The 18,732-nt window shown below is 42.4% G+C and overlaps 1 long non-coding RNA gene across 1 annotated transcript; it reads right to left on the minus strand.

Annotated features, from left to right (window-relative positions):
• Nucleotides 1–5,378: 5,378 nt before the first annotated feature.
• LOC135417910 (uncharacterized) lies at nucleotides 5,379–18,649 on the minus strand. Its single transcript, XR_010432263.1, has 2 exons — nucleotides 18,517–18,649; nucleotides 5,379–5,688 (listed from the first exon to the last, which is right to left on the minus strand). It is a non-coding gene; the product is annotated as an uncharacterized LOC135417910 (long non-coding RNA).
• Between the last annotated feature and the right edge of the window lie 83 nt (nucleotides 18,650–18,732).

Genomic DNA, 18,732 nt, shown 5'->3' on the forward strand with positions numbered 1-18,732 from the left:
ATCACTCTCACTTTCCTACTTGAGCCCTGGGAATTTGCACACAAAAAGCCCCATTAGCCTCAATCAAAGGAAATTTAGATTGCTGGTGTTAAATAACCAGAAGAAGACAGTTAAGCTGTGAGTAGAACATGTTTTCCACTTAAAAGTGAAACCTTTGCTGGTGTCATAGGATTTTTTTTCTAACCTGTTTACAGTTGTACTGTTCTGTTTGCTGGGTTTTCACAAGAATGTTGGAATTGAACTTCTGCAATGACAGGAAATTGAATTTCGGGAAAGGTAAAATGTCATGCTATTTTTTTCAGTTTTAAATATTTTTACAGAAGGTGTTCAGCGTTATTCATAGAAACATGATTTCACCATCACCAAATTAATTTAATTTGGTTTATGCTGCTAATAATATTAACCAACCGGATGATAATGGCATAGAGCTACAAATAGAACCCCTTCTCTACAAGTCCTCACCCTCTTCGTGGTTTGAGCTATCAGGTCCTCTGTGGTAAAGAGCAGGTCATAGTTAATTACCTTCAACTAACTCCTGATTTATTGAAGCACAATCAAGGTTCAACTTACCCCTTGCTTTATATGCTGGGCTGTTTGAACCATTAGTCTGTAACCCTGCTGATTTAAACGGGCTAGGAAGTTCCATTGTAGGAGAGAAAAGAGACGCCAAGTGGAACAAGCACAGGTAGAAATACATTCTTGACATGTGTTTGCTTTCTGGCACGTACCTGCACTTTACATATGTCAGTCACAGGGGAAATTCAGAAGTTCTTGTGTGAAAGCTCAGGAGTATCAGTATGCAAATAGAGAAATGTGACTAAGTAGTCTCACTGCTCCCAGTATTTCACATGAAAAGTGCCAGTACTCACAGTGCAAATGTAGCATGCTGTGTATGCCCTATCAAGCCGAGTGTATGTTTTGGCGTGTATGGATGCATCAAATCTAAGCTATAAGGAGCACTTTTCCTTAGTTAAACAATGTTTGAATTAGTTGCTCCTTATGATTTCCTACTGAATTAAATCTTATGGTGTAAAAGGGGTTTTCAGTTTTCAGGATGGATCAGAGCTGCCTCTGAGACGTTTGCATTCAGAAAAAGATACTCAAATGCACACAGTGCTCAGGAGGAAAACATCCTATGAAAAGGGATTCAGCAGCAGCAGCAAGAAGGAAGTGGGTTGGTTTGAAGCAGAAATTTCTCACCTTTTTCCATTTGCAGAGCTGAGAGTAGCTAACTCTTGTCTCCTGACAGGGGGCTGGGAGACCCCTGAGCAGCAAACCCAGAGGTGGTCCAGGAGCCCACAAAGGCAATCTGAAAACCAGTGTGGGGTGATGAGCTTTGCAGGTGTGTTCAGAGTGATTCTATCCCATGCTGGGGACCTGTATGTCTGGGTGCATGAAGGTGACAGCGCCACCAGGGCTATGGAGGAGGGTTTGGGTCTGGAAGCAGGAGGCGAAGGAGAGAGCTGGCAGGTGGGGAGATGCTCAGCCAAGAAAGATGAGAGAAGGGATTCATAATAAGGTGCAGTAAGAAACGTGTTGGATTTCAGAGACTGACACATGCTGTCAATAAACCTGTGTGTTTTAGAGAGAAAAGGAATGAAAATTAATTTTTAAAACCCTAAAAAAAAAAGAATATTTTGGAGCAAAGCTGTATTTAATTTGGTTATAATCTGCTGAATTAAGATATATTTCAACTTGACTGAAGACTCCCAAGCACAGCTCATAGAGGAAACCTGATCACTTTTGGCAGAGGGAAGAAAAAACGTCTGTTAGAACTAAGTTCTCTCAGCTGGCATGTCTATTGCCAGAGATCAATGAAAACCAGAGGATAAATAAAAGCAGATTTTGAAAATGAACCGATAGACATTCAGGCACCAATTTTTTTTTCTATGTGTCTTCTTTTTCTGCCTTGAAGAAAATTAAATTGGAATGTATTTTATTGACAAGCCCGTATCTTATTTGCACATTTGCAAGACTGATAAACAAGTGGCTAGTGTTGTGTAGGCCTTGGATTTGCTGCCCCGTCAGACTTATTAGCTTGAGGACACTTAAACGTGGTGTGTCTTTCAAGGTGGGACACAGTGTTCTGCTTTAAAAGGGAGCACACGGCCCAGTTTTTAACCACATAGAAGGAATTAGATGGGAATAAAATTGCCGAGCAGCATGCTGATGATTTCATAAAAGCTTAACTGTATTTCCCCGAAGTGACTTGGTATTTCTAAGGGAAAGAGAGAGTAAATAGTATGTTTGTATTTAATAACAGAGATATGGGGTTGAGAATGCCCCACATAGGCATAGCTATGTTGCTCCCAGGATCTTATGCAATGTAGAAGCATTCATGATTAGTGACCTTGCACAAGTCTTCTTGTGTATCTTTGCTTTAGATTCAAATATGCTGGAAGAGCTGGGCTTCTTTCCAGTGTCTTCCCCATCTGACCTCTCTCTTCTTGCTCTTTTTCCTCTATTAAACAGCACAGCATTTTATTTCCATCTCCTGCAATATTATTGCCATATGTTGTCTGTCTTCCACCTCTAACTGTTCCCACTTGGCCTTCCTCTCTGATTTTGATTCTAGGCTCCTTTTTCCCTCTCTCTGCCTTTTCCTGTGCCCATGCTCTGAGTAACACCATCCCTGTCCCTGCCAAAAGGGACAGCCCCTTGAGCTGGTCTTCGCTAGTCACTGCTGCTGTCTTCACTTTCTGAATAGGTAAGGGAATGAACAATACCAGGTTTTCTCTGACACCACTTTTTCTGCTTTAATGGAGTTTACTGAAGGTGTGCACAAGGCTATTTTATTAACTGCTTTCACTACCTACCTTAAAGAACCTTGCTTTTTTATAGTGTTGATAAAAAGAAAAGGGCTAAGCCACCAGGACATTGCGCAGAGATCAATATAATTTCATTGGTTCCATGTATTTCCCCACTTATTGTCCACTCCATCTGGCTTAATATCTATGCTGTGAATTCTCCATCCTTTCTTTCTGGATTTATGTTGAGTGCAATGGGATCCACATCCTTGACTGAGATGCACGAGGCTTTCTATAATTAAATATTTAAGAAGAGGAAGAGTAGTTGAAATTTATCCATTACCAACTCTTGTTAAAACTGGTGTAAGACTTTAATATAGAATTCAAACAGGGAAGTCTTTTATTCACAGGTCATTCCTGTGCTTTTTGGATATAAATATAAGCTTTACAGTGAGTGGTTTATAATCTAGGTGGGTTTGAATCTGCATTTTCTTTAGAGCAACAGCAAAGAAAGAAAAAATATGAGTAATGTGGAAAGGTGGAGTCTGTATCTGTCATACACTGTATTTGCACTAAAGCCTGTATGATAGCTATTGTGCAGTGCTCAAACATCCTTCTTGGCTGTAAAAGTGAGAGAGCAGGATGCCTGGCAGAAGAGGTCTGTCCATCTATCAATATTACTTTCTTTTTTTCTTTCTTTCCCGAGACCAGCACCACTAAAGTCCTTAGATATCAGCAGAAAGGTGTAACACAGGGGGAAAATGAAGTTGGATGAAACAAAGGCTTTATTTAGTAAAGGGTCGCGATACAAGGGAAGTCATATTTTTTCTGGTTAAAAGAAAGAATCTTATCAAGACTGTCTCTTTAATTTCCCCATATTATTTGAAGCAGCCTCCTAGTATTTAATGAGCAGCAGAACACAATGACAGCTATAATTTGGCTAATTAAAAGCGACAGGCAAGGATTCTTCTTCAAAAGCAGGAAAAAACCCATCATTTCTCTTAACAGTTCATTGGCAAGTTTGGATTTTCTTATCAGCATGACCTAGTGAAGTGCTTCCCCAGCCAGGTCAATGCCTGTTCAATCCAGACAGAGGAGCCAGAAATCTCCTTCACCAATATTGCCTGAGGGGTTACCAGCCATCTCTGACAACATGCCCATACTCCTCGAAGACACGTGGGGAACCACTGACAGGACCCACTGGGGCTGAGAGCTCAGTGGTAGCAGCCTCTCCCCTCTCCCACTCTCACTCCTCCCACCAGTCCCTGGTGAGGAGTAGGAACTGGACGTGCTCCAGACGGCTGTTTCTCTGCCCTTCCCTGCACAGCATGGCTCCCAAGGCCGCTTGGAGCTGTAGATGCTGCATTGGTGATGGCACAGGACATGTGGAAGCAGTCCTGCAGCTCCTGGGGTGCAGGAACCAGAGAGCCATGTCCTCCCACCTCCTTACACATCTGCAGTTCCTCCAAGAATGTGAGCAAGTGCCAACCCAAGCCCCTGTGACAAGCCAGCTCTGAGGACAATGTGCCAGGGAGCAAAAGCTTCTGGGAAATGCTTCCACATGCAAATGAGCATGGTGACATTGGCCACTGCCAAGGCCTCAGGTTCCGGGCAGGGAACCCTAAAGTCACCAGCTGGCCCCTTCTCCATGGCCCCTCCTGCCAAGCTGCTTTCCAGATGGAAAACATATGCTGATGCCTGGGCTTGTTTCTTCCCCTGGCATTTCATGCACTTGACAAGGTTCCTGTCACCCCATTTCTCCAGCCTATCAGGGAGGGCAGAAGAACCCTCTGGATTACCTCTGAATTATCATCCTTTGCTCCTCCTGGTTTGGTGTTGTCAAGAAACTTGCTGAGAGCCCACTCTGCCCCAATATCCAGATCATTAAGAAAGGTCTTCAACAGGACTGGGGCCAGGACTGTTCCCTGGGCTACACCACTGGTTACTGGCCTCCAACTAAATGACTTTGCCCAGATAATCACCACCCTCTGGGCCCAGACATTCAGCCTGTTTCCAATTCTCTTCACTGGCTGCTCCTCCTGCTCATACCCCAACCCTATTTCCCAGTTCCTTAGGGATCATCCCCCTGTTTCCTCTTTTGTTAGTACTAGGTCACCTTAAAAGCAAGTTCAAAGTTCTTCACCATCCTCGGGCAGCACACAAAATCCTGCTACTACTTTGGGAAGCAGAAGCAGAGGAAAAAGAGAACAAAGGAAGATGCTTTTTAAAGCAGAACCTCTGGGGTCATGGGGAAATGCCAACATCAGATCCTACCAAATACTACTAGAAAGGGACCCAACGGGACTCTCCTGGCTTATAACCAATCTCGAAAACATCTCTGAGGTTTTTTTCTTTAGATATATTGCTTTTTTTTCAATCCAAAACCAAGCAGCTACAGACTGGGAGGATTAATCCATTTGAAAGACCATACTCTATGAGCTGTTTCCTTCTATCTTCCAACACTGGAAAGCATAGGCTGCTTTCCCAAAAGCAGAAACAGAGTGAAAAAACTGAGGGGTATTCTCTGGAGGTTGCTGCACACACCCTACCTTACACACACCCTACCTAACAATTCCAAGTATGACTGGCAATTCTCTAGTTTCATCACCAAAACACAGAATAACACACAAGTGGAAGGTAGACTTGACATTTACTTTAAAGAAACACAACTGACAGGCATTTTAAAATGCTTGCTTTGAACATGACAGCAACAGAACTGCCATGGTTTTCAAAGGTGAAGTTACAAACTAGACAAACACAAGTCAAAACAAAGGAAGGATTGATTGACAGGCTGTGCAAATGGTGTTTCCTCCCTTCTGTCTGATCTGAGGATTTACGTTTGCTCTACAGGGCATGTCCCATCCACACAGGCTAGCAAGTAGTCTCCTACACCAATTCTTCCTGATGGGTGGCCATCCATCCTTGCCAATCTGTCTGTGGTCTGCCAAGACAGATGAGATTATTAGTTATTTAACAATCAGATAAATAAAACAGGTACCATAAAAATGGTCTCACAATAGTCAAAGAAGGATTTCTCTACTCATGTCACCTAACAAATAAAATGTACTCTATGTATAGCCTGGCTGCAGTTGAGCAAGTACTGATTTCAGGGAAATCCATACCTATACACTGTGCTATAAATCTGCATAGGTACAAATTCAGGAAGTGATCCCACAGTGTCAGTTACACCTTACCAAGTTTGTGGCTTGACGCAAATCAAATTATCTGGAGAGAATTAGAATGGAAAGAAGTTCTCCCCTCTCTCCCACACAAAAGTGAGGAAGCGATCAGCCCCCCTTCTTCCACCTGAGTCTGGGAAGATGAGCTTCTTTATTTCAACAGCTTCAGAGAAAAAGAATCTCATGGAGGGAAATAGAAAGGAGAGCAGCAGAAAGCACCAGCACAGAGAAGCAGATAATGAATAACTCAAAAGGTTTTCTTATGTTGGTCTACCCAGCAACATAAAGACTAACTGAAAAAGAAGAAATCACCTAAGGAAAAAAGTGTATAGATTGCCTTTTCATCAGCTTTCAGGTGATTTTTAACACACAAACACACACACACACATACCCCGCCTCCCCACATCTTCTCCTCCTTGAGATCAGAAGCCCTGCCAGGTCCCTTCAACATCTCAAAACTCTGCAAAGAAAGTCCATAAACTGGCATTTTTGAACAGACACACTCCTTCCAGATCTGTACATCCACCAGTCACCACAGATTGGCCAGTGCTCTATCCCACTGGATGAGAATGATATGGTGTCAAATGATGCTGCTGACATCTTTTCTGGCTCTGGCTCCTCCAGTGGGGGAAACAAAGTGCCTTGGGCTCAATTCCCCAGGGCACTGCTCATCACTTTTACCATTAACCCTGTAACAGCTGTTTCTCCACCACCACAGCCATGAGAATCAGCTGAGCATCACCACTGCACACGGCCAGGTGCTCGAAGTGCTCATCGAAGCCAGACACGCAAATTGTTGAAACCACCACCGCTGCCACCAGAGTGCTGTACAAAAATTCTTGTTTTCAATACAACAGTGACTGAAGTACCACAAGTAAGATCGGACTCTCCTGAAGACTGATTTTCACAAAACACTTCCCCTCAAAACTGAAAGAACATTGAAAATAAAGATTGAATAGTTCAAAGTATGTGATGACACTTTGGGGGATGAGGTCTCCGCCAAATCAATTGCTAGGTTAAGTAAGCTCAAATATCATATCTCATTACTATTAGAGGGATGTTTGCTTGGCGGTCTTTGCAAAAAAAACAAGTTTTGAACTTAAAGAGACTCCCAGTATACAGCTAGCAACAGCTCTAAAGCAACTACCACTGACCCAAGCCTGCAGATTTCACTCTGGGCTTAGAAAACATCTTAGGTGTATTTCCATGACAGTTGAAGCTGGTCTAAGTCAGAGCTGGCACAATTCCAGCCAGACATTTGCTTTGCCCCAGCACAATGTTTATCTCATGGTGCTACAATTCAAAGAGCAAATCAGAAAATTAACAGACACAAAACTGAAATTACCAAGCTGAGTGGGAAAACAAAAACCAATAGCATTTTGCTCACACAAGTACCTGAACCAATTTGCAGTGAGATCAGGAAAACACCAGCAGCTGACACTGTTGTCCTGCACCCTTACACAGTGAGGTACATGGATGGGTCAGACATAGGAGCAGAGCTCAGGCCTCTCTGCTGAGCACTGGAAAGAAACTGGCAGCTTTTCTTGTCCTGTGCTTGCTTCTTGACCTTGCTTCATGGCCTTTTGATCCTGTCTCCCTCAGTGTGGCTGAAACCTGGCTGTTTTGCCTTTTTTCTTATTTTAACTCTTCTCTGTAATTGCCTCCTGGAACTCATGCAACACACTTTCCTGTCAGCTACTTTTTCCTCTGGTGAGGTCTAGGTTTGGAAGTTTGAAAGACTTTTCCTAGTTCTAAAGACAGCACGAGGCTAAAAGGCAGCATTTTCCACAAAAAGCATACATGCCCATTATATCTATAGAATAAACAGTATCCAGAATTTGCTAGTTTTATGGACTGTCCAGGACAGGGGTTCTGTTGTATAGAATGATGATCCAAAGGATGAGGCAGGGTCTATTTCAACAGCTCTTACGTTATTAGCTGTTCCTTGATGAGACCTATGCTGGTTGTCTTTATAGGCTTCTTGGCACAGAAAGCCATATCTATAAAAGCAAACGGTATCCAATATTTACACTCTGGGTGTATATGCAAGCTCTGCTTGAAATTATACCGCCTATGTTCCGAGTCTCATTTGTACAACAGCAATTCTGCACCCTTATAGTCATGTAAATGGGCTCTAAAGAAGACACAAGTATAATTTGTAGCTAGCCTCAGGACATGAATTCCCTCCCACCATTTGGAAATGTGTTATCAAGCTGCGTCAGATTTCGAAACAATTTTTATGCAGCAGAACAAAATTGCATTGAGGCACCTATTGCAAGATTAAAAAAATCCCAATGTTTGTTTCTGTTTGTGTCCTGGTCAGCACTAAGAAGGTAATGCTCCAGTTTTCAGAGACCATCAAGAATTTCATCACAACCAATACATCCCTACAAATCATTTCAGCTTTGACAAAGAAACACTTTTCAATGCAAATTCATTCTGTTGGATGTTCTCCTTGGTTCCAACCATCTTACTTTCATCTTAAGCTCCTTTTTTTATATGGCTATGGTGCAGTAAAATGGATATTCATGTTGAGTGTTGACCGCGTTAGGCAATGCGGGTTAGGAATAAAGAATTCCTAACATAATGTCCCACTTCTGCTGCTCCCCTTATGATACAATTTGACAGAGGATTTATTGCAAATAATGTTGTTTATGAAAAACAATACTTTCCAGTTCTGATATCATTCACTAATTCGCACTGAATGCAATGCAAGATAATTTTCCAAAACTTTGGGGTTTTTCTTCCTTTTTTTCTTGTTAGAGTCAAAAGTTCTGACTGTTCTGATGATATTTAAAAGGGTAGATACTGCTTAGGGATAAATCAGCCTACTTGAGTGCCTAAGCACGCTGTCTCACATTATCTCATTGGCAAAGTTCCTGATCTGCAGGAGTTTTAGTCTGCAATTAACTGCACACTATGGACCAATTCTGCCAGCCTTCTTGGGCTAAAGCTTTGAGGTGGCCACAGGAGAGACAAGTCAGTAGGAAGCAAGCTATTAGATGTTGCCTACCAGGTCTTACAGTTAACAAGTAAACCACTGCTATTCCGACAACATCGCATGGCAGAGCAACCGTGTGTTCTTCAGACATGCTGTCGAGGTTTTTTAACCTGCTGGGTTTTTATTGCAAATAATTATTTTGGTGTAAGACAGAACAAGAGAACTGACAGTGCTAAAATGTGTACTGGCTGCCTTTACAGCAGCAACGGCAGATAGTGCTGGGTCAGTGTCTGGCTAACCAGAGGCAATGAAGTGCAGCTGTATTTCTCACTTCTGTCATTAAATGCCCTCCTTGATTTAGTGTTTTCACTGTGCTTTCATTTTCTGCCTGGGGAAATCTGACTAAGTATTAGGTCCATTTCAGACAGGAGACAGGAAGACAGAGACAAGAGAGGGTTGGTGCCACAGTCCAAGGCTTCACTTCCTTCAGAGTATGCACGCTCCTCTGAGGCACCAGCTTCACCTTTCCCTGCCTCACCAGGCCTACGGATTTTACTTTGACTCTCAAACGTTTCACAAGGCTTCCAAATAACCATTCCCACTCCAAACTGTGATTCCAGTTCACATTCTTCTTCCTTAATTTCTGCTCACCATTAAAGATCCCTTCCTCCGGAAACTTTCTAATTTCCCCATTCTTGTCCTCTCCAATTGCTCCCTGCAGCCATCAGTCCTGAAAATGGAATTGCTGAAGAGAATGAATCCACTGGGAATGAATTCCTAAATTATGAGGCTTAAGCATGTTTGTTTCAATTTCTATACCTTGAAAAAGACCACAGTAATTTCCCACTGGTCTCCCAGGAGAAGATTAAGTAAACAATGTTTGAAAAGCGCTTTGCAGATGGCAAAAGAAGTCCAAGCATTTCCAGAGATCTAGTGAGAGGACACATTATTCTATTTTTTTTTCTCTTATGGTTGCAAACTTATTTAAAAGGAAAAGAGATGTTCAGGGTTTTTTGGCACTTGCTGTTTAAAATTCATGTCTCTGTCATATTCTTTTGGCTTTTCTCTCGTGTTCGTTATTATGCTCTCTAAGTGTTTAAAAAACATGAGCTCTTAGGACAGTAGAATTTTTAAATTAGTCAGAGTGTGATGTTCAGAGGAATTGAGGGATCTGGGAACCCCTTGGAATTCATTAGATGCCAGATTTAAACCACATATCCAAACTAGATGTTTGTATTTCAATATTTTTTTTTTACATATTTAAACAAAGTGTTCAGGACTGAAGAAGGGCAATCCCTGGAGACTCTTTAAGACAGGAAAGGTAGAGAAAGAAAGAATTGGGCAAAATTATTTTGCAGCTGGCTTCTGACACTGATTAGTAATTAAATGGGTAAAAAATTAAACTCTCAAAATTATTTAAAATGCATGCACAGAGCATCCTTTCCCAATGGGCTGGAATGCCTTTTTAGGGATCCAACAAAAGGCTGCAATGGTAAGTCATTTGATTTAACTGATTTTGCCACCTTTTCTCTGAGAGGTGATAAAGCAGGTTGTCAAGAGAGATAAGAGTGCTGCATTGTGGTCTGTGTGTTCACAAGGTTTTCCAATTTGAGCCTTCTATCATCAAGCTTTCTCATCATCAAGCAAACTCAAGACATTATGGTCTGCTATGCTTTCAGTGTCTCAAAGTACATCAGCCATATTAAAAATATAGAAAGCAACATGTCCCTAAGAGAGGATTTCTTAATTACTATTTTATTGTGTATCTTATTACTTTCTAGGAGCTTTGTTCAATGCTTTGGCCACTGCACAAATACATAGGAAGGCTCTGTCATGGCCATGTGAGTTTATCACCAAAATGGATGTAGAAATATTGCATTAAAAAAAAAAGAAAGTTTTTGAGTAGGGACTGGAGGCAAACACGGTAGTCCCCACTGGTCCCAAGCCGGCCAGCTCCGGAAATAAGTATCTTCTTCCACCCATCTCGGAAGCATCTCAGGACCCATCCACATTGTCCTTGTGGCAGTCTGACTTGAACAAGCAATGTCTTTCCTTGCATTAGGCAACATTGGAACCCCTGTGGAAAAGACGCTGAGCAACTTTGTTTGGTCAAAATTGCAAGAGCAAGAAGGGACGGCTGGAACAGGAAGGACCAAGAGATTTGGCACAGATCACAGCAAGAAAACTTCATTTGGGCTAAGAACAGACTTATTAATGGAATTAATTTCAAAGACCATCAAAAGACTTCTGAAGCCCATTGATATCGAATAGCAAGTATTGAACAGTTGGCTCAATAAAATGGCACAGAGAGGAAAAAAGTGGGATAAACGAAGAAAAATCTTGAAATTGCTCAGTTGAGAAGAAGATGCTAAGAAGTTTTTTGACAAAAAAGTTTTTAAATTTATTAATTAAACCCCACCGTATTGCCAATGATTTCTCACGCAGGCATTTTAGTTCTTCAGAGCCTGCAATACTTTACAGTATTTAACACTCACATCATGAGTATAGAAGATGCCCTGTATCTTAGAAATTACTTCTCTTCCTTATGAAGAAGAATCACTGCTGTTCCTAATCCTGGACATCACCAAAATAGCCAAACCATCCAAGCAGAGGAAGGTCTTGTAGTGGGAGTCTGTGAGGCTTCAGAGGGTGAGGCTGGAGACTGGTGGAGCAGAGGGCAGTAATGGCCTCCCATGGGCTGCACTTATAGCTCCAGGGATCCAAGCTGGTATCCAGTGCCCATGCATACTTTAGGTATTTTCTGTACCACGGTCCCTACTTCAGGTTTGCTCAGGATTTGAGATTTTGACACTAAACACCAAATTTGATGCCTTGGACCCTTAAAAACCAGTAAAGCGGGGATATCGATTTCAGTAGGAACCAGAGCTTATGTGGGTTTCTTGTTTCTTCTGTAGGAGATATCGACTCAACTGATTCATTGAATTACTTCTTTTTTCCAGAATAAATTTTGTGATGCTTTTCTTCATACACCCCAGATTGTAACCCATCCCACTTATATGCTATAAAGTCCTAATAAATACAGATCAGACTTAAAGAGCTTCCGCAAATGTCATTATTTCAAGGCAACCTACTCATTCTTCAGACATGGAAAGCCAGAAACACCTCCAGAATGAAACACCTACACATTGAGAGATTTCCAATTTCTTCTTTTATTCCCAAGAGGTTGCCAAACGGAGAACTCCTGCTTTACAAGCAGGGATTCACAACTGAACTGAATACTGGACCACCTCAAAGAGCAAATAAGAAAACTTTCAGGGAGAGCTGAACTATGGGCAACTCAAAATAAACACATATTGCATGAGAGGGCATGAGGAAAAGCGAAGGTTGCTTCTTTGGACTTACTTGTTTTCACAACCTACTTCACAATAACTGATTGTCAGTGTGTAACACCTGCTCCAGTAAGTACTCCTGCACTGTTTTTAGGTTAATGCATGCAATGGATGCAAATAAACAGCAACAACGTACCAAGGTGAGCTGAAGTTGAGCACTTTTTGAACAGTGATGTTGTGTGCCTGTGTGGAGCAGAAAACAAACAAGCAGAAAAGCCAACCACCTCACACCTCCAATAACACTGAGCCGTGCAACTGAGGTATTCATTTTTCCACCAGACCCCATCTCATCCATAGGCTCACGACAGCAACTCCCACCCCAGAGGAAGATCTCTCCTTTTTTCCTTCAACCGGTCTTGCTGGCAAAGACCTACAGGGTCCCAGCTTTGACAGATTGCCTCAGGCAGTTGCAACTACAGTTTCTCTTTTGAAGGCTTCAGTAGGGCAGAAGCCTCATTTGGCAGGAGGGTTTCCCTAGCCATAGGTGAGGTGCTAAGCAAGGTTCGAGCTATGGAGAATACCATGCTCTGAGCACTGCTGGTGACTGCTTTGCACAGTGACAGCGAGAGCTGTGTGTCTAATTTGGGCAGCAGCAGATGGATCATTTAAGACAGAAAGAGACTGGCACTACCAGCAGAGCAAAGGGATAACGTGTTCCTTCTGCAGCACAAATCTCCTCAGTGACTCATGACTCTTCTGCAGCTCACGCTGACACCCCTTGGTCTTTGTGATTGTGACTGTACATTTAAAAGGTCAAGATATAGTGCTTCTTCCCTGGTCCCTTGGAATCCATACAGATGACAGTTTTGCTCTGAAGAACCTCCAGTGCACATGATGGTTCCTCACAGTTTGACCAGCAGGTTGCTCATCTCCTCCTCCTGGTCCAAGTGTAGAGATTATGAAATAATCTAACCAATATACCTTTCAGTTTGACTCCGGGTGCTTGTTGCATACATAATTATCATACACATGACTAATATCAGGTAGGCCTGGTGCCTGAGCCACACCCACATTCCTCCTGTGAGCCCTCATTTCAGAACAGATTTCAATTAACTTTCATCACATGTTTAAGATGGCCTAAGTCTTTTCTTTGTGTAGGTGTTTAAACTTCAGTGCTTTACACTTAAGGACGCCCTTCACCACTAACTAGAACAGAGGGTATGCGCTTAAATGGTCTTCTGTCTAATGGTCTTATTTAAGGGGGACTTCCCATGACAGCAAAGCCCTGACATTAGCCGAGCGGTGTGTGCAGACTGCTCATGTTTATGAGGTCATGTGCTGCTCCTTGTGAAGGCACACACTGATGGTTCACCTGTAACACCCTGGAGTCACAGGCGTTTCACCACTGTCCTTGCTGAAACATTAGAAAGCCTGAAGCTGAACGGTGTTGAAAATCCCATTACTCTTTTCCCCAAAACGGAATTGTCATATAGACTGGGTAGTAGCTTTCTGTGCAAATTTCATTTCTGAGTACAATATGCCTTGGTACTGCACGATATATACTGGCTTGACCTCAGGGGGGATCTGAATCAGTGCATGCCGTGCTCTGTGATGGTAAAATCTCACAGAAAATTTCCTTCCAATTTCCAAGGAAACTGATGGACAGAAGATCCAGGGATAAGAATATCCCAACACTTCCGAATGCTTAATTCTCCTTAAATTCTCTTGACAGCTTTAAATGGAGAAAAGCAAACCAATACAGACTGCCATGAGTACCACAGGCTGAAATGCCACACAGGCAAGGAACCTGCTCCCTTTGCACAGAAGTTGAAATAGACCCCCCTATCTTAGCAGTTTAGTAATGTTTCCATCTTTCATAGGTTTCTGAGCTGCATCCAGCTGAAAATAGTAATAATTCACCTTTGACAGTTATGCAAAAGAAGACTGCAGCCTTAGTTCAGCTTCCCTTGAACAGGGAGCTGAAATTTGCAACCATGTTTCATAACAGTACCTTTATTGGCAAGCTTACCAAAGAGGCCCTGGGATAGGTGACCTTTGCAAATGAATAACCAACAACTTTAACTTTAGAAATAGTCTTTCATAATGAAGTTGATCCTGGGAACACACCCTCTGCCTACGCTGAACTTATTTTTCAGTAACTTTAAATCCCAAACTATGTTTAAACTACTTAAACTGTGCTTAAAATTGTATGTTTACTCCTACACTGGATGCTAACATATTTACGACTATGGGTCATCTTCTGCATTTTACTACTCATATTGAATATAAAGTCCTAAAAATGTCTGTCTTCAATCCAGACATGCATATTAAAAAATGTCATTTCTTAAACATATCTTCAGTTTTCAAACATAAGCTTGCTCAACTCCTGCTGAAAAAGAGGCTGAAAGAATAAACTAGCTCAAATATTCATAACCCATCACAGCAACAAGAATTAAAAAATCATAATAACAACCTATCAATTTGACAGTCTTTATTTGTAGTGAATTTCAAGTTGTCACATTCTCAAGGCTTTTTCTTCCAGATCCCAGGGCTAAAAGGTAACTTCCTCCCATTTTTATGAAAGGTAAGTTACACAAAAAAATGCCAACTGTCATGAGATAAATGACAAATCATGAGTCAGCAAAATTGCCCCAAAGCTTTATCAGGGAACTCATCTTTTCTTCCAGATTGTTTTGGGGGGTTGGTTTTTTTTTTTGTTTTTTTTTTGGGGGGGTTTTTTGTTGTTTTTTTTTTTTTTGTATTTTTTAGGTGTGACATTTGTCTGACATTTTCTGAAACAATTCCCTTACACCTTAGGAGTTTGGCTGAAAGACCTGACAATAGCCCGTAGAACTGACTGTGGATTAAACACATCTGCAAACTTTGTATTAAAAAGTAGTTGATCTTCCTACAGTCTGGGAAACAAGAATTAAGGGAATAAAGGAGAAAAGGAGGATAGAAAGATTTCTTTCCCTATTTATGTATCTTCTACCCTGTAGGATGGGAATCCATGCAGAGATCCTCACTGAGCATTTGTTACAGCTTTTTTTTTTTTTAAGTGAATACACTTATTGGCAAAGACAGTACCCAGGAAACAGTATCAACATGAAAAAAAAATCCTGATATATTTATATGAAATATATATCTATGTATCCTGCAGCATTCCTATCTGATTTTTAAGTGGGCCACAGATTAACCTCATTCCTGTTCTTACAAAACAATTTTAGCAGATCCTTAGTAGGATCAAAGGCATAAACAAAATGAGTTTCACAAACTGTGAAACTGGTTTTATGTGTTGCTGAAATTAATGCAAAATCTTTTGACTGTGTTAGTGAGAAGTCAATATTGAAAAAAATAGGATTATTAAAAAAACTAAAGAAATGTTATGTGGAATGGTGTTGAAGACTGCTTTGTTAGTTCCTCCCTTAGCTTCAGCATTCAGTTCAGTGTCCCAGTGCTGTGTTTTTTATTTTTCTTAGTGGCTTTCCCCCTTCTAAAAGCATTGCTGGGGAAGTTTTAGGCCTGGTAAAGAAAACCCCCACAATGCCGATGACCTCTTTGGAAGAACTTAGTGAGGAACGATGTTTCACTCGAAAGACACATTGTGGCTGCCTGTACATGGTATGGTGACACACTGAGTACAGGAAACAGTCTCTCCTTGGCCTGTGTATCCCCTGGTGTTCTCCACAGCTCATGTATCCAAAGAGTGATGGTCACAGCCAGGCAGAAAAGTGGAGCCAGCAGCCAGCGGCAACCAGGTTCACAGAAGGATCTGTCAGTAAAGACAACACTTCTAGACCCGCAATGAAGCCTCAGTGCACTCAGGAGGCTCTGGGGCTTTGATAATTTGAACAGGGGTTATGCTGTACAGGTGAAAAGGCAGCAGGTGGGGGAAGATTCAGAATAGCCACTGTTCCTTTTGCTGCAAATCCAGTTGTGGCAACAGCGGCTCTCTTGGACACAGCTTCTTGCTCCACGTGGTACATTCCTGGCCCTTGACCTGGGATGTCAGACCAGACCCCTGATGTACTCCAACGAGAGCCACTCCCCAGAAAGGGGCTATGAGGCTCCCAAACCAGCAGTACTGTCCTGCCTGCTCCTCCGCCTGCTCTGTGTTGTGTCAGAGTTCATCTGGCTTTCAGCTCAGATAGAGATTACAGACATACTTTTCCCTCTAAGGCTCTGTACCATTGCTTACCCTAAGTCAGCATGACTGTGGGCCCAAGTCATTAAAGATCTATGCAAGCTATACATTTTTTTAAGAAACCGGGTTAAAAAATCTCCAGGGCACCTGTTCTAGGCAAGATAATTTCAGAGTATTGCTGTTGTACCAGCTTGTCACTGTTTGAGCATTTCCCCACCATGTCCTCATTCCATTCACAGCCCTGAGTTTCACTTTCATTTCTCCTGGGCACTTAAGTTTCAGTTCTCTTTCCTCGCTGCCCTCTCCCTTGCTGACACCTCCCTCAGCTACTGAAATACTTGCAAGTCAGCCTGAAATTTCTTTGTCTTCTTTTTGCTTTCTCATATTATTCCTTTTCTTTTTTTTTTTTTTTTTGCTGACTGCACATCTTTCATATCTGTTTTCCTCAAGTATCATAGTTTAAGCCACTAAGAAGGGGAAATCAAGAAGAGTTGAGTTAAGCAGGTTCTTAACCTTATTTGTGAAACTAAGGATCAGCTTGGGAACTGTCACAAACAGGGATGGGCTCCAACTACACTCTGTACCAGGGGAACATACTTTCAACCACTACCCTCATGCGTGTGCAATTTATCTCACCTTTGTGGAATTATGAATGGACCAGCAGACCTTTTCTTTCGTCATTCCCCTCATCCCCTTCCCTCAAAACTAAATTGCTTCTGCACTCTCTGGGGTGTTATCTGTTTGGAACTATGTCATGTTTTATTTGAATCACAGATTGTTAAAGTAGGAAATGTTATTTATAACATTCGTATAATTGTAATTTTGAACTTGTAAATTCTATTCAGACTGTTGAAATACCTGCTCAAACCACTAAGCAGAAACCTCAAGCCTTGTTTCTGTGCTTCCAAGATTGCAGCTTGGCACATCCCCAGAGACAGTCACGGTAATTTTTTTTTTTTGAAAAAACATAATGATAATATGACAAGAATTGCTGTAATTCTAAAATTACTACTTCATAATTACAATGTAAGAAAATATCGTATTGGAGTGATAGCTGCTTTGACTAATGACCTGGGACGATTCACAGGTCCAGTCAGGCCCTAACAGGCAAACAGAACCAAATAAAAGAGGATAAAAAAAGTTTATGAGACTTTGTGTGAGACTTTTCTTTGCCTTCCTGGCCCTAGGACCACCAAAGAATGGTCCAGGATGAAAGGGTAAGACCTGACCCACTCACCACTTCACTCCTGCGACACTGTGACACCAATGAACAAGGAAAGCTGCACTCAGTCAGGTTTAAGTCCATTTTGGTCACTACAAGAGGATCAGGCAGTCATTAGGAATATGAAAACCTAACATCTGCTACCTAGAAGTTAGTCCTTTAATATTTTAGAATAAAATACGTATATTTGCTGCACATATATAAAAACGCAGGATATGGTGTAGTCTGTAGCTACCATTCAAGATCGCTCTGTGGCAAATCCGAGTGATGCATACAAGACTGTTATAATCTGCACGACATTTTCTTAACCGTTTGATAAACTCCTTCCTCGTAGCACTGTCTGCTTCTGGTCTGACAGATAAGGGGGAGTCAGCTCTGGCAGTTTATACTTTATTGCTGTAAGCAGTTCAGGGACGCTACTCTGTATACTTGTAATTAAAACTCGTTTATATTCTTGGTGTGCCGTTCTGCAAGCCACAGACTCGATTCTGCTTTCAAATACACTGCCTTTATGTAACTGTACGGGAACCGAAGTGAGGAGCATTGCAACTTTCTGATTAGTCAGAGCACTGCTTAATCTTATAATCGTAGGCTCTTCATCGTCGTGAATCACAACAGCTGGGAAGAGGATGGGGGGAACAAGAGCGAAGAAAGCATGCTCTTTCCTAACAGAGTATCCCTAAATCATTTTGCTGTCCTTTATTTTTTCTGCAATATTCCGTGTACTTCCCTAGCGTAAAAAGAGCCGGGTAGAAAGCCACGATACTGTAAGAATGGCCATTTTAAAAAGGAGACCTCTTACAACAGCAACAGTTTCAACTGCGTTAGAAATTAGAAAGGCCCGTAGCAGCCATGTTCCTGCCACCAGCTTTGTTCTACCACCGGCACTGCACAGCTCCGGGCCTGCTCCTGCCGGCTCTGGGCAAACCCACGTGGCTCTGCACAGCAGAGCCATCAGCCAACGCACAGCCGTATAGCAGGGAAATCTTTTACCCAGAAGACAAGGCGGCTGGCTCCTGGACTGGTCCCAGGCGAACCGCTGCGCTGTTCCCACCGGCGGGAGCAGTGGAACTCCCGGAGCACACGCGTGGCCTCCACCCGTTCCCAGACCGGGCGCGGGGAGGGCGGGCCCCGGGCGGGGCGGGGCGGGGCCGCGGGGGCCGCGCGCGCCGGGGGCGCGCCGCGCGCGCACAGCCCCGCGCAACGCCG

The sequence above is a fragment of the Pseudopipra pipra genome, chromosome 1, assembly GCF_036250125.1.
Source record: "Pseudopipra pipra isolate bDixPip1 chromosome 1, bDixPip1.hap1, whole genome shotgun sequence".
Taxonomy (NCBI): Eukaryota; Metazoa; Chordata; class Aves; order Passeriformes; family Pipridae; genus Pseudopipra; species Pseudopipra pipra.